The sequence below is a fragment of the Mya arenaria genome, chromosome 1, assembly GCF_026914265.1.
Source record: "Mya arenaria isolate MELC-2E11 chromosome 1, ASM2691426v1".
NCBI lineage: Eukaryota > Metazoa > Mollusca > Bivalvia > Myida > Myidae > Mya > Mya arenaria.
This window is the reverse complement of record NC_069122.1, coordinates 39,369,794-39,387,638: the sequence shown is the minus strand read 5'-3', so window position 1 is coordinate 39,387,638 and position 17,845 is coordinate 39,369,794. Positions and strand designations below refer to the sequence as shown.

At 35.3% G+C, this 17,845-nt stretch overlaps 1 pseudogene; it reads left to right on the top strand.

Annotated features, from left to right (window-relative positions):
• The first annotated feature begins 889 nt into the window (after positions 1 to 889).
• Positions 890 to 14,566, top strand: LOC128211592 (uncharacterized; annotated as a pseudogene).
• Positions 14,567 to 17,845: the final 3,279 nt, after the last annotated feature.

The window sequence follows — 17,845 nt, the reverse complement described above, 5'->3', positions numbered from 1 at the left end:
GGTGATAATTCCTAGTAAACTAATAATGCGACCTAATGAAAGGGGTGATAATTCCTAGTAAACTAATAATTCGACCAAATGTGAGGGGTGATGATTCCTATTAAACTAATACTGCCACCTAATGTAAGGGGTGATAATTCTTAGTTAACTAAAAATGCGACTAAATGTAAGGGTTGATAATTCCTATTAAACTAATACTGCCACCTTATGTGGGGGGGAGGGGTGATAATTCCTGAGCGTTATAGTTACGTAATGCAAGTGTAGATAATGATTGACCGATAAGGCTATGAAAAAAAATATTCACAGTTTGTGTAAAATAGTATCACCAGTGCACGATACACAATTGGTTGGAAAGTAATAGCAGTTTTTAAATGTAATGCAAACCATTTCTGATTTTTTTATTAATAATAAATTGGTAACATTTATTATTAATAAAATAATCAGAAATGGTTTGCAATACCAAAGTAATAGCAGTTTTTAAATGTAATGCAAACCATTTCTGATTATTTTATTAATAATAAATTGGTAAAATATACTCAAATATTTTAATCATATAATACTAGTATTTAATTACTGTATATAGTAACAAAAGTTGTAGCATACGGTGATGTCAAGGTTGTATTTGTACCTGTCTTCAATGGTCTTCAGTGGCAATATTATCACTTATTGAAGGTATTTCTCTATATCAAAGAATGAGATAGCCAAAGTAATTTGCCTTTAAACAACCTAAGTATTAGATATTAAATTGCGCACGTATAGCACACATTGGATAATCTTATGTAAACATATCGAAAATCAGATCGACATTGAACCGCGATACATACGCTATTGAATAAAAACAATGTTGAAACTCAGTTCACCATATATGATTTATTTACGTAACGGAATATTTGTATCCAAAGAGGAAATTCAAGCGAAAGAAAATGGGATAGTAGATTAATGTAAGTGTTAACAAATTACTTTTTTGTGTATAAGTGTCAGCAAGTATGTACCTTTGCTTTTTAAAGTAGTTTTTTTCGTTGTGTTTAAACTTGTAATATATCAGACCAACTTGTGCTAAGGACGACTAGGATTGCAGGTCTTAATCAATATTTAATACCTTGTTTACGATGATCTTCAGACAGCACTGTCTATCACTGAAAATAGTTGATTTTTTCAATGCAATATTGTTCAGATTTAGCTCACATGAGCGTGAAGTTCATAAATCAAACCCAATGCCCGTCGTCCTTTTTGATCACTTAAAGCACTTGATCACTTAAACCAACTCAACTACAGGTCAATGGTTCCCTATTTAAAAGGATCAAGGATAACATGTTACATCGATGTACAATAAAGTTTACGCTTGTTTAAAGAACGATTGTAGACAACTATATAAAAAAGTTAAGATTAGTGTGAGGTAATGATATCAAAGGTCTGCGTCTCACCGGTGTGGTTATGGGCTCGATCCACACCAGCGAATCTTTCTATGCCCTGCTGGCCTCTGCCCTGTCCGAGGCAACATGCCTATTATCAGAAAAAAATAAATATTCTTAGGATAAGGCATGCTGGTGTCAATCTCGGAGATAATCCCTTACGTATTATATGTTTTAACTGATCAGATATTCATAACTCCTCTGGGATCATAGATGAGTTAAACTATTAAAATATTGGATATCTGCCGTTCCTCTAGTGTAATTTAAAACTAGCTTGTAAGCATTCTAGCATGAACATTCATGAAGCAATTCTGCTCTAACTTTATTTTATTTTATTTTATATTTATTGGTTATGGTCCGGAACAAAACTAATATGTTACGATGTATGTCTTTTATTTACGCAAAATGATTTTTTTGAGATTTTAAGCAGTTGATGCAGCTTCCACCTTATCTTCATGAATGACTTGACTAGGTATAGTGCCTTTGTGACATCTAATCGGGTTTGAATATTGATCATGGCACATGAAAAAAACTGTGTTTCGGAGTCATATTATAGAAATAATTGTCTTCAGAAATATAAGTTTGCAAACCTAAAGACTACTATTAACCCTCGTGATTCCACTTTCACTAACCACTTCAATGCAGAAAACCTAAGATAAACTACTAAAATGTTTTGATGAATGTGTAGTTGGTCTTTTTGCGCGTCAGTCTGTCAAATGTTAACGTTATGCCCCTAATATTTGCATTTCATTGTTTCAGAAACAAAACCATTTGCTTACTTGCAATAATTTGATTCAGCAAATCCCATGGCCAGAGTCTGATATTTAGGGAACGTGGTCTAGGGGCTAAGGGTCTTTGGAGCCCTATCGTACTTTTTTGGTTTTAGTTTGTGTCCAGAACATATTGATACACCGAAACCTTTATTATTATTTCTTTATTGAAAATCAGATGTAACCCAGACGTGTACAGAATGTCGAAATTCGCAGACATCAGCAAGCCTGAATCGCGGAACTGGCTGAAACAGTGGCAGGCTGTCTATATCACAAGACAGGCCCTTCTGACAACTGTCAATGAGGAGGCCACCCTGTTGCATGGCCAGCTATTACGCAAAGCACCACTACCAGAATGCACCACATGCTCTTCAAGAGATGTACAACACAGAAATGCACGGTGCCCATTTCATACTGTTCTCCGAGATGAGTTGGTCAATGAGCATGCTTACGGTCATACAAAAAGCATAGGTGCACTAACGTTGAAAAACACAAAAGCAGAAAACTGGGGAAACTCACCATGGGAGATCGCCAAGCTGTTCATGCCGCCATCTGGATATGAGAACAAAACCACAATTGACGATACGGATTTTAATGGCATTGCTGGCTTCATTATCAACTGCAAACGTTTCCATGGGAAGATCGCAGTCAGTATCTGTGAGAAGGTAAAGTTGTTGAATATACTACTCAAGTCATACTACTGTTAACATTTTTAAAATAAACCATAACATTTATGCAAGTTTTACGACCGGTAAGTCCATTTGGTGATGGTTAAGTTAGTGGTTTGAAGTTATGTTCCAAAATAAATTCTTAAATTACTTGTAATGAAAAATATTGCGTTATTGCTGTAGCCACGTGATAATTTACGTCATAAATGCTATGTCGGAAGGCAGTTTTTTGCTTCGAATGAAGAATTTAAACGAATATAACTTTTCCTTTTCCCAGGGCCTAGAATATGTTTAAATATTGTAGAATTATGTCACTTGAGATTTTAAAAACAATCAGGCAAGCGATGACGCTTGCTCCGCAGCAGTCTTGTTATTATATGACGTTTATATTGACTTAATATGCTGAGTTCAACAACATTCGGCTCATTCCAGTCGTCTGTTTCAGCGCTTTGATAATCATTAACACAAAAAACATATCTATTTTCCATTTATTTGAAAAAACTGTCATCTGAAATGTTTAATTTATACATCGACATTTGCTAAGTGAAAATATATATACACGTTTTTTAATCAATCAAAGAACATACTATACGTCCTGATTACAGGCTCGAGAAGTGGCCAACCAGATTCGGCACGTGCCGGACATTTCTTCCAGCGCACTGACTGACCTGGCCACAACCGAATGCATAGATAACCTGTACGCTTTACTTAACGAGCCAGGACTGCAGACTCGGACTGAGGTGGTACAGGCTAGGAAACAATTAGACGAGGTACACATTTAGGCTTACACAGTATCGCTTCAATTTACTAAAGGAAATGTTCAATGATATTTAGGGCTTTGCAACATCTACCAACGTTCTGGACTGTCTGACAACATTAAACAACGACTTACGCTTGAATAGAAAAATTACAAAAAAAATGCAATAGATATAGCTTATATATGTTCGTATATATGACATTTGCTCTTTTATATGACAATGAAGCTTTATTCTGTCATGTACATTTATGTTTTATTCATATGCCCGTATTTATGATTATACATTATCCCCTTATAATAATTTCAATCACAAGCTATAAATTATTGTTGAAAAAAAGCGCACTAGATCAAAATGTAAGGTAAAATAATTGCTTTTAGTTGAAGACCCTCAAAGATGACGATGCATACAGGTATATTTACCAAATGTTAAATGATGACTTTCAACATAGACTTGCCAACATTGAAATGAAATTACAAACAACAGGACTTGATTTAGAACGCGCTAAGGAATATATACACACTGAAAGCCAGCAACATCAGAAGAATCTGGAAGAAGTTTTTGGAGCACTTGAACGATTCTCTGACGATGCAATGCACGAATTATCAGGGATTAAAGAAGACAATATTTTATCGATTAAAACAGAGAGAAAAAGGGTCATGGATCATATAACGTTTAGGGAAAGAAAGGCCATTGAGCAAATTGAACAATGTTTGACAGATGGTAAAATCATGCTTGAGACACATGTTAAAGAAAAGAGAAGACAGGTCACAGAACACATTGAACGATCTGTAACAGAGGGTAAAATAACTCTTGAGACACATGTTAAAGAGGAGAGCAGACGGGCCACAGACAACATTGAGCAATCTGTTACAGAAGGTAAAAGAGTTCTTGAAGATCAGACTGAGATACAAGTTAAACGGTTGCGTTCAGAAGAAATTGAACATCTCAAAAGAAAGAAAAAATGTAAGTATATACATTTAATAATGCTAACCTCAGGATTTTTATTATTTATTTTGAACGATTATCTTTTTCCTGATTGTTTATTTTACATTATTTAAATAATACATTTTGTAAAATAAATACATATATCAATGATAACTTCTCATATTCGCATTGCCAAATGGTTAACAGTATGTTTTCACAAAAGCCGTACACATACAGTACTAGATCAAGTCGGTCTCTGCACATACAGTACTAGATCAAGTAGGTCTCTGCACATACAGTACTAGATCAAGTAGGTCTCTGCACATACAGTACTAGATCAAGTCGGTCTCTGCACATACAGTACTAGATAATGTAGGTTTCTGCACAAACAGTACTAGATCAAGTAGGTCTCTGCACATACAGTACTAGATCAAATAGGTCTCTGCACATACAGTACTAGATCAAGTCGGTCTCTGCACATACAGTACTAGATCAAATAGGTCTCTGCACATACAGTACTAGATCAAATAGGTCTCTGCACATACAGTACTAGATCAAGTCGGTCTCTGCACATATAGAACATGGTCAAGTAGCTCTCTGCATAGTACATGGTCAAGTAGGTCTCTTCACTTTCAGTACTAGATCAAGTAGGTCTATGCACATACAGTACTAGATCAGGAAGGTCTCTGCACATACATTACTAGATCAAGTAGGTCAATGCACATACAGTACTAGATCAGGAAGGTCTCTGCACATACATTACTAGATCAAGTAGGTCAATGCACATACAGTACTAGATCAGGAAGGTCTCTGCACATACAAAACTATATCATGTAGGTCTCTGCACATACATTACTAGATCATGTAGTTCTCTGAACATACAGTACAAGGTCAAGTAGGTCAATGCACATACAGTACTAGATCAAGTAGGTATCTGCACATACAGTATGGTATCATGTAGGTCTCTGCATATACATTACTAGAGCATGTAGGTCTCTGTACATACAGTACTAGATCAGGTAGGTCAATGCTCATACAGTACTGGATCATGTAGGCATTTAGGCCTTGTTCTTTTAAAAAAAAAACATCTTGACATTTCTGGTGTGGATTCTCATCCCACTTAAACCGCACAACTTTTTTAATACTATTACTGCATTTCTGCGATTTCGATATCATAGAGTAAAATAATGAAACAGTACTATATTTTGCTGACATTCATTAACATTTATATCAAAATTTTACGGCACCAAACTAAACATAAACCCAACAAAATATCTGCCTTTTCAGCACGAACGAATTTCAGAAATTTGCAGATTTGTATGATGTGTTCTTGTTTGCAAACCCCACAATTAATTTTATTCGCACAATATAATATCGTATTTTTTCTCTTAAAATTATTTTATGTTTTTATTTTTCCTATATTGGGTTTTGACATCAGGGTCACTACAAGTATCATATAGACCTACTTTGAATTGTATTAATGAGACTGCAGGTATAGTTTCCCCTTTTTCAGCTACGCTGCAAACATCTGAAACGTCGCACTTGATATCCATGTATTTTATACGCAATATGTGTTTCAGAGAAGCTATTGTTTATTTTCAGTATTAAAGAAGCAACTACTCTCCCAGTATAGCAAATCTGCAAGCCAGATGACCGTTCGGCTGGATATTGACGAAACCATTGACAATATATACGAAAACCCAAAACTCACCTTAAAGAAAATCAAAGATGGCTCGACAAAAGACGAACATATTCTTGCAGTTAGCCAATTGTTTTCGACAAGTGATGACCCAATAGATGAAACGATCATCGTCGAGGGTGAGCCAGGAACAGGCAAGACCTCTTTGTGTAAAAAGATCGTGCATGACTGGCTTAACGTAAATAAGAATGTTGAGCAGGAGCCGATCACATCAAATTTAAGAAAGTTCCAATTTGTCTTCTTCATAGTACTTCACGACGTTAAAACTGAAAATGAAATTAAAGGGATGATAGTCAAACATTTACTGAAGAAGATTGATTCAGACTATGAAAATGCACACACACTGCTTGGTGAAATTTTAAAAACATAGCACTGTCTTCTCCTGCTTGATGGTTTGGACGAATGGCGTGGAGAAATTCCTCATGTTGAAACATGTTGGCGACAATGTACAATATTAATAACAACAAGACCGTACAAATTGGCTGAACTAAAGATAATTCCAACGCAGGTCGGTAAACATGTAAAATTGGAAGGAGTTCAGAATCCGAAAAATCTTGTTTTGAAGGTTCTTCGGAAATTAGGGGAGTTCCACAAAACAAACAAAGACCCAAAGACTTGCATCACGTACTTAAAACTCAAACACTTGTGGCATTTCAGTGAAAATCCCATCGTACTTGTTCATATTGTTTGGCTTTGGCATAAGAATAAGTTAAGAGAAAATATTTCTCTTTCCACTCTTTATAAGGAAATAATTGAAGAAAGATGGTATGACATGTGTGAGAGAAAAAAGCAGGATAAGGATCCGCAGCAGTTATTTGACGTATTGAGCGAGATAGCATTTAACAAACTATTCTCTGAAAATGAGGACGAGTCACTGGTGTTTAACATCAAGCATAATTTAAATGTATCACTTGAATCGGGTATTCTCTCTGCAAGTAATGTACCAGGAGAACGCTTTCCTCAGTACCATTTCCTTCACAAAACATTTCAAGAATACCTTGCAGCTGTTTGGTTGTCAACACGCGGTTCGGCATTACCAACAACCTGCAAGATTGTGAAAAACATATTCTCGAATCATAGGAACGAAAGCGTTTTTGCCTTGTCACAGGTATTCTTGTTTCTGTGCGGTTTAAATCAAGAAGCCGCAAAAGAGTTTTCGAGAACACTTAATGAGCTGTTTATGGAGAATTGTGAAAAAGAGGGATCAGCTGAGAAAGCCTGGACATTCCAGCAAATGATACTGAGCGGCTACGATGAGGCAGAGAGAAACGGGCACATAGGTGCGGAGTTTTGCTTGAGGCATATCGTGCTTGCAAATTATGATAGTCTTACAGAGAATCAAAAGTCAAACTTGAAACTGTGCTTGGATAAAGAAAAATCCAATCTCGAATCACTTCGTATTGTTGGAAAAAGCGACATAGCCCATGCCCTACAGTTCATAGACAATCCATCTGTTTTAGATTTAGAGATTTGCAATGATCTAAGATTTGTGGTTCTAGTAAATGTTCCATACGAAGACATCAACATATTACATTTGAATGGGCTATTAGAATTCATGATTAAATTTCCTAATTACAAACCAGCTACCAAACTGATGACTTCATTTCAGTCCTTAGATTTACAATATTTGAAAACGCTCTCACTGGAAAACCTTGGATGGGAAAGTCAAGCCAATGAAATATTTTCAAAACTTAAATACATTAAAGAGCTCAACCTCACATGGGACAAGGAAAGTAGACCAATCGATTCACAATTGGACCTTGAGCACCTTAGAAATCTTGAATCTCTGACATTACAAGGACTGGATTTCTCTGACGTTGTGAATCTACAAATGCTTAAGCTGCACAAATTAGACGTCAGGTTTAGAACACAACAACGAGCACCGCAGTTGATGGCAGCGTTACAACCAAACCTTGACGGTATATTTACAACATCTCCGGTAAGTGACAGTTTGAAATTCAATTAGCAGTACTTCCAATTGAATTTTGAGAATTACGTTATTCAATGATGTAGTATATAGCTTAACTAAGCCACTAAGTAGTGTAACGGACGATTATTGGAAGGATCACGCAACATGATGTGTCCAGTATTCTTTTGTAGCACCAGTTTTAAAGACAAGTTTAAATAGCTTAAGGTACACAATCTCCATAATATCAAAGAAATGTATTGCATTTCCTATAACATAAGTTTACATTCAAACTATCAAGGGTCTGGACCTTATGGTTTCAGAGAATATTTTCAAAGATTTTACTATTTACTATGTATGTATGTAGAAAACCTGTGACCCCTAAGGCGTGGCAGGCTTTGGCCCAGGGGCATTATTTTAACAATTCTGGTAAAAGGCCATTACATGTGAGTACATACCAACTACCAATGGTCTATGTCATGCGGTTTCAGAGAGGATTTTCAAAACATACTATAAAAGTATATATAAAACCTGGTTTCACCGGGGCGGGGTCTGCGTTTACTGCAGAAACGTAATTTAAAAGTCTTTGTAAGGGACCATTATATCAGATTACAGTGGATTCAATCCCTTCCCTAAGTTTGTCACCAATTGGACGTGGCAGTTGGTGGTGTATTGGGGCGCTAACCACACAATGCAGTGTGGCAGTTTGTACCAAATGACAACGGGGATGGCAAAAAGACAAATAGCCAAATAAGTGTAAATCAAAGTAATCATCATCATTTTCATCATTGTTGTCATTATCATCATTGTCCTGAAAACCACCATCACCATCATTAACATTACCACTACCACCACGAACAACACAACTCCCACCAGCATCAACATAAACACCACAAGCGGCATCAACATCATCATTAACACCACCACCACCACCACCACCACCACCATCATTATCATCATCATCATCATCATCATCATCATCATCATCGTCATCGTCGTCATCATAAAAGCTATTATAATAGCTAATAAGCTATTACCGGTACTTTTACCTCATTCTGTAGCATACTGAATTTAAATGTCATGTAGAGATATACCTATAATACATTAATGGTATTATTTAAATTTAATTACAAACAGAGAACACGGAGAAGGTAAATACAGTTTCCTAAAAATATTTGGTATTGCAAATTCATTTATATATGGAGACAACTGTTGTATTATAATAGTAAATTATCACAGAAAGATATACATTCTTTACAAAAACGTATAGATTCATTTTGATATTATGTATATATTAGGTTCAGTTTATTTATTTGTGGTTAGGTTTTGATGGTGAAGAAGATTTTTTTTATTCTCCAAAAAAAACGTTGTCAAGATTATATAAAAAGATCACAGAAATTATTCTAAGCTGGTTCTGAATGAAATTTCCTACAAGAGATGTTTGTTCGTTAAAACCTTTGCCATCTGGTGGCGGGGCTAGTTTTCTCTATATTCTATTGATCTATATAATATCAATTGGTGTGATATTTGATATGTAGGCCCTTTACCAAGACTGTTCAAATTTTGTCCCTGGGGTCGAACTTGATTTTATATATATTGATAAACGTTGAAAGTCTTCTTCTTGAAACTGCATGACCCAGACCTTTGATATTTGATATATAGCCGTATGAAGTTGTTCTACACCAAAATGTTCAAATAACCCTACAGTTGTCAAAGATAGCCCACAGATGTCTCAGATTTTCCTTTTACTTATTTAATAAAGCTTATAAAACATTCACCTCCAAAACTGCAATGCGCAGACCCATGATACCTGGTATGTAGCCTCATGCAGTTGTTCTTTACCACGGTTGTTCAAATAATGACCATTAAGTCAAGAATGGCCCATCCCTGAGAGTCTCAGGTTTTCAATATATAGTTGTGTTTACATCGGCTGTGACCCATGGTGACCCATGTGAAAACTCTTTTAAATTCACGTGAATCCCCACCATAAAAGTCGTGTAGAAATGTAGAAAATAAATGCTTATAATACTTAAAATGTTAAACAATTGTCATCATAAGCCATATCCATTTCCGTTAGTATTTGCGGATATTGAAATTTCACTTTGACTTGTTAAATATTTGCGTTTCCAATTCAAGGGATTGTAGTGAAACGGTTCTCAGTGTAGTTAAATCAAGAAACAGATATATCCATTTCGCTTTCACATCCTGCAATGTAGTTTTTTTACAGTTCTCGAACTATTTGTATCAGATCGTATTTTTCCTGTCTGTCAAATTACATACTTTGCTTAACATGTTTCATTTCAGGATGGGCGCAACTCTATTCTAAGGAACCTTACACTGGGGAACATTTGTGCGGCAGCAGGGGTGTTCATGAATCTCATTAGTATGGTGATACAGTCGAGACATTTTGGGAGATGTAGATTAGAAGAGTGTGCAGAAGCGAATGACATGAGCCAGCTGCAGGAAGAGATGGGGAACCAGCCCGTCCTCAAAGTGGTGACTCCAGGGCGCGCATCACCTGACTTTAACACACGCATTGCATTAGTGAAGATGACAGTGTCAGCTGGGATGTTCATGCGTCTTGTAAGTGTGGTTTTACAGTCGGGACATTATGTAGAATATACGTTAGAAGAATGCATCATAGAGGATGTCATTAACCAGCCCGCCCTCCAGATGGTGACTCCACATCTTGCATTACCTGGTTATACAACACACATTAAATTAAAGAATGTGAAAGTGCCAGCACGAGTGTTCAGACGTCTCGTTAGTGTGATGATACAGTCGGGACATTCTGTGAACTGTAGGTTAACAGAGTGTTCAATAGAGGAGGACAACGGGAAGCCGCTGGATGAGATGGGGAACCAGCCCGCTCCACAGTTTGCTTCAAGAAACTTTACCACACATATTATGTTAAGGAAGATGACATTGTCAGCTGATGTGTTCAGGCGTTTCGTTAGTTTAGTGATACAATCTGGACAGTCTGTACACTGTGATTTAGTGTACTGTATAATAAAGATGGACAACCAGCCAGCCCCCAAGGTGGTGCTTGGACAGCCCGCATCTCCTGAGTTTACATCACACTTTATGTTAAATAGGGTGACAGTGTCAGCAGGGTTGGTCAGGCGTTTCGTTAGTATGGTGTTACAGTCTAAACACACCGTGCATTGTGAGTTGAAGTACTGTACAATATTACCTGTCGAAGAGGTGCTGCAGCTGCAGATTGAGATGGAGAAACTGCCCGCCCCACAAGTCAATGGATTCAGCCGGAACGAAGAAGACTTGTGGTGCATAATGTTCAATGTAAACGTATAAAGGTATTAAGAATTGCTAAATGATTTAACCCAAATACGTCATCATTTTAATAGTACAATGATTAGCTAAAAAATGAGATATTTTACTTAGATATTTCAATTTGTATATCATATTGCAAATGCATTATAAAACGTTATTCGTTATAAAACCCCTTCTCATACACGATGTCCTTACGGATCGCACAAAGTCACTGGTCTTTACGATTTGGCCACTTGTACGACAGTTTTAAGAGCTGTTTAACGAGTTATTACGAGCTATTTACGGAAAAATCAATCCGTGGACATTCGTAAGATGTAAGACATGTAAAAAAATTGCATCTCAATTCACGAATCTTTAAGAGTGTTGGAGTGTTTTTGCAAGTTATTTACGGTTACCAGCAAGTTAATATTTATTTTGCTTTTGATGAACTCCGTATTGGTGATCCGCAAGGACTCGTAAGAAACAAACAGTGTATATGAAGGGGTATAAACCATGACTACATTTTAACAGACATGAAGTATACAAAAAACATTGTTGTATTAAAAGCGAAACATTGAAACTATATATGCTTTAAATAATTCCTTAAAATGTATGTGCGTCATAAACAGTGACAAATGTAGTGATAAATATTGACCAAGGTAAATTAACATCAACAATTAAATGAGGAATTCTAAAAAGATCGATATTCAATTACGTCCTTTTGCCTCCTATCTCAACACGAGTTATTTCAGATACATTATTTAACTGAATTTAATAAATATAAGTCATAATGTGTGTGTTTTTAATGAACAATGTTAGAGCGCAAATCCTTAGACGTCATTATATATTGAGTTTCTGTACATACTCTTAGATGTCAGCGATTAACGTCAATTATTTTATTACTATTATTATAACTATCATTACAATTAAAATAATAAAAATTGTCTTTTGTCTATTTCAGATTATCATTCTGCGCCGAGAAATTGTGTTTTAATACGAACATATGTCTATTCTGGAGATGGTTAACAGGTATCATCGTAAAATACATGTCTTTAGTCAGTGGTGTTCCAACTGAAAGTGGATTATTCATCAAAAAACGAAAAGAAGACAATACTCGCAGATAAACTACGATTGTCAGTATAAAGTGTATACAACTATACAAACTATATGATTCATATTAATACACGAGGTTCAAGACGGTATGAATGGAGGAGAATTGTTTTATTGCTTTTGAAATTGCATCATGTAAGGATGTAAAGTTATGTATGCATTGAACAATACCAAGCAATTGTCATACTAAAATTGTATTTGGTATTCGCTATTTGATTTTTGACATTGCTTTTCGAAAATGCATGAGTGTTTTAAGTTATTCTCATTATGTTTAGTTTTAAGTGTTAAAAGAATGTGTGACCTACGTATCCACGCATGTATCATAACACCACTTCTTTGTTTTGATACTTCTGACAAAAAATACAATCTAAGTCGAAAAACAAACTTCATTGTTCAGTTAACGCAAAATGTATTTGTTTGTGCAAGTAAACTTTCAGTTCTATAGTGTGATGCTCACCAAATATTAAACTATAACTATTGATGTTAAAGATGTAAAGATGTGCGATCGTAGATATGATAACTGCATTATGTTCATGTATGATAAGATGAACACTGTGTGTACATAAATGATAAGATGACCCCTGTATGTACATCTATGATAAGCTGACCGCTGTATGTACGTGTATAATAGGATGACCCCAGTATATACACTTATGATCACAGGACCCTTTGTATGTACATGTATGATAAAATTATCCCTGTGTGTACATATTTGATAGGCTGACCCCTGTGTTTGCATAAGAGATAAGATGACCCCTGTATGTACATTCGGAATAAGATGCCCTGTATGAACATGTATGATAGGATTATCCCTTTGTAAGTACATGTATGATAGGATGACTCCTGTATGTACATGTAAGATAAGAGTACCCCCTGTTTATACATGTATGCTAAGATGACTCCTGTATATACCAACATGATGCATATTCGTATGCACAAGTTGTATTATTATTAATTTACCTCCACTACTGTTGTATTCTTATCAACTTCAGGTTTGACGAAGATGAGTAAAATACTTCAATTGAAAATAGTTTTAAAGAGTAAGCAAGGTCGTAGAAACATGCTGCCAATTCATTGTTCCATAAATTCCATTCTTTGTGAACATTAATGCGATAAGGTTAACTTGTAAATTCCTCAACAATTTTATTCGAATTAGTTACGTACGAATCACTGACACTCTTGAATAAAACAATAACTCGAAGCAAGCAGAACAACTTTCTCTTTTAAAGTAAGCAATTACAGTTTACAAAATATAAGGAAATGCAAACTTGCCAGAGCGTTTGTGTTGTGTTGTTGTTATGTTATTTTCAATTGAAAGCCGCCCTATTAGTCTACACTGGTGGTTATCAACAACTAACATACTTTACAAAACTAAACGTTCGCGTTTGCCTCCCATTAATTTGTAATAATATAGACCACATGTATTCAATCAGCATAAACTGATTTCAATTTGCTTCTGTGAAATGTTGTTTTTAATTTGTGTAAAATACAATCATGTGTTTTGTCATCTAGTGTGCTGACAGATCAAGGGATATATTCTGTATATAAGAAAACACAAGTCAACAGTTAAACAAACACTTTTCGTAGATACTTTATTTAATGGTATCCTTCAGATGCAGGGCCAGGTACATTTGAATTTTATATGTTGTTCGCTTAGTTGTTTAATTCCTGACATTTTCGTCATGTCTACGTGTTTCGAATTATGTTTTGAAGTTGTACGTATTTCCTTCGATTGTGTTTGTTTTTGCCTTAAATTAGAATTTGTGAGTATTATTGTATTTAGTTGCTCAAAATGCATTGTAGATATATGCTCATGTATTTGTTAAAAAGGTCGTTTTTTCCTTGACAATTTGTGTATAAATCTTGTATTAATACCGTATGTTTTACCTGTACTCTATTTATTTGCCGAGAAATGGTTACATTTTGCTGTATGCGTATCCCTTCATAATGTTAATATTTGCCTACACACCTCAAATGAGCATTACTTACATATAATAAATTTGCCTAGATACTGTTGCTGTTTTGAAACTCAATTATTTTACCTTGAAACTAAACGTTTACATTCCAACAAGATAATGCATGTATTCACCATGGAGATGCATGTATTCACCATGATTATGCATGTATTTACCATGATAACGCATGTAATTACCATGATAATGCATGTATTCACCATGAAGATGCAGGTACTCAAAGTGATAATGCATGCAATCATCATGATAATGCATGCAATCATCATGATAATTCATGTATTCATCATGATAACGCATATATTCACAATGATAATGCATGTATTCACAATGATAATGCATGTATTAACAATGATAATGCATGTATTCACAATGATAATGCAGGTATTCACAATGATAATGCATGTATTCACAATGATAATGCATGTATTCACAATGATAATGCATGTATTCACAATGAGAATGCATGTATTCACAATGATAATGCATGTATTCACAATGATAATGCATGTATTCACAATGAGAATGCATGTATTCACAATGATTATGCATGTAATCACCATGATAATGCGTGTATTCACAATGATTATGCGTGTATTCACAATGATAATGCATGTTATCACAATGATAACGCATGTATCCACAGTGATAATGAATGTATTCACAATGATAATGCATGTATTTCCCATGTATTTCCCATGATAATGCATGTATTTACATGCATTTCCCATGATAATACATGCATTTACCATGATAGTGCATGCATTTACCTTGATAATGCATGTATTTACCATGATAGTGCATGTATTTATCATGATAATGCATGTATTTACCTTGCTAGTGCATGTATATACCATGATAATGCATGTATTTATCATGATAGTGCATGTATTTACATGCATTTCCCATGATAATACATGCATTTACCATGATAGTGCATGCATTTACCTTGATAATGCATGTATTTACCATGATAGTGCATGTATTTACCATGATAATGCATGTATTTACCTTGCTAGTGCATGTATATACCATGATAATGCATGTATTTACCATGATAGTGCATGTATTTACCTTGATAATGCATGTGTATACATTGATAATGCATGTATTTACCTTGATAATGCATGTATTTACCATGATAGTGCATGTATTTATCCTGATAATGCATGTATTTACCTTGATAATGCATGTATTTACAATGATAATGCATGTATTTGCCTTGATAATGCATGTATTTACCTTGATAATGCATGTATTTACCATGCTAATGCATGTATTTGCCTTGATAATGCATGTATTTACCTTGATAATGCATGTATCCACAATAATAATCCATGTATTTACCTTGATAATGCATGTATTTACCATGATAATGCATGTATTTATCTTGATAATGCATGCATTTTCCTTGATAATGCATGTATTCACAATGATAATGCACATGTTGTGTTTGTGTTCATAAACTACGGTCAACGTTTGAATAGTTTAGTTTCTGTTCGAAAGGGAGACACTTATATAAATATATTTCCACGTAGAGTCGTTTTTATGCGTTAATTATGTACCCTTGTATTCTGTCTTTTCTAGGTAAAGCACAAATAAAACTCCAGTGCAGTGATGCGAATATCACTGCTTTAAATTACTCGTATAACTTGTGCTCAAAATCTTACAAAACTATTTTTATTATTATTTTCGTTTAACCTTGAAGTTAAGAAACCGATTTGGCATTCGACGATATTTTCAATTTTATCGTCTGTAGCATATCATCAGTCATGTTATTGAGTATCAGTACATAAACATAACCGTTTAAGAACATATACCCTACGTAAACTGTGTCCACCGGTAGTGTTTGGTAGTTTTTTGTCGTCTTTGGGGTAATTGTGCACTATATGGAAAAAAAATCACTCGTAACAAATCAAAGAGGCAGCTGCTCGAATAGCTACTGGCTGTACACAATCCATATAAATCAGTTCAGGCCAGTGACATGGCCCAGAACCATATCATTCCTGCAATCCTTCCAAACAATGGCTAGAGTTATACGAAGCCCGTTTTCACTCTAGGCCAGCGATATGGCCTAGAACCATACCAGGCCTGGAATCCGTCCAATCAATATACATGGCCTAGTAGCAAACGAAGCCCGTATTTACCACAGGCCAGCGACACGGCCCAGAGCCCTACCAGGCCTGTAATCCATCCAAACAATATAAATGGCCTATAGTAATACGAAGCTCGTTTTTACTCTAGGCCGGCGACATGGCCCAGAACCCTACCAGGCCTGTTTTCCGTCCAACAAATATACATTGTCTAGAACCAAATGAACCCCGTATTTACTACGGGCAAGCGACACGGCCCAGAACCATACCAGGCCTGAAATTCGTCCAATAATTTACATGGCATAGACCCTAATATCCCGATCTAAGCCATCAAATTGGCACACGAACCCAGTATTCCCTCCAAATATGTTACATCGTCATGAAACATACATGGTCTCTATTCCCTCCAAACAAGCTACGTCGTCCAGACCTGTACGGAGCCCGTATTCTCTCCAAACCCGCTACATGACACAGAATCAAACAACGTCATTTACCGTCCGAGCTTACTACATGGCCAAGAACTATACGATATGTGTTTAACCGGTACTAGGAATGATTTGGGTTAAAATCTCATTTCAAATTGAGTTTATCACACTTACAATAGAACGATTGGGCTGTGATGATCGGTAATAAATTACTAGAACAAACAAGAACGTGGCAAATGATGTTAATTGATAGTCTTTTATACATTTCTTTCTGCAAACATTGAATAATGATGTATCATGGTTATATGAATGGACAAATTGTAGTGTAGATTATTTCAACTTATTAACATCAATATAATTATATGTTATCTTCAGCCTATAAAGCTGCACTCTAACAGATTGAACATTTAAACAACTTTTTTATTTATTTCTATAATATTAGATCGCGCATTGTTATATTTAAGTTCAAAAAATGATGTTTTATGCATTTTTCTTAAACCGTTAGTAACGGTTTAAGCCATGAAACATTAATTTTCGAACGGAAATGTGAAACTCTACGTTTAGATTTTTTGTAAGCAATCTTATATCATTGGTTTGCAGATATGTATGCAAAACTTTGCTCTTTCCAAGAAAAAAAAGTTGTTAAAATAGTCCATCTGTGGGAGTGCAGCTTTTATTTACACACGTTACAATTTTGATTTTCAGAACAAAACCAGTTGAAACAGAATCAATGTATCGAGTTATTGCTGAAAAGAAGAGATAATAAAAAGCAATTGAATGATCACTTGACAATTATGATCCGCGTTTAATGATATATAACATATCCCGAACACGTCGAAA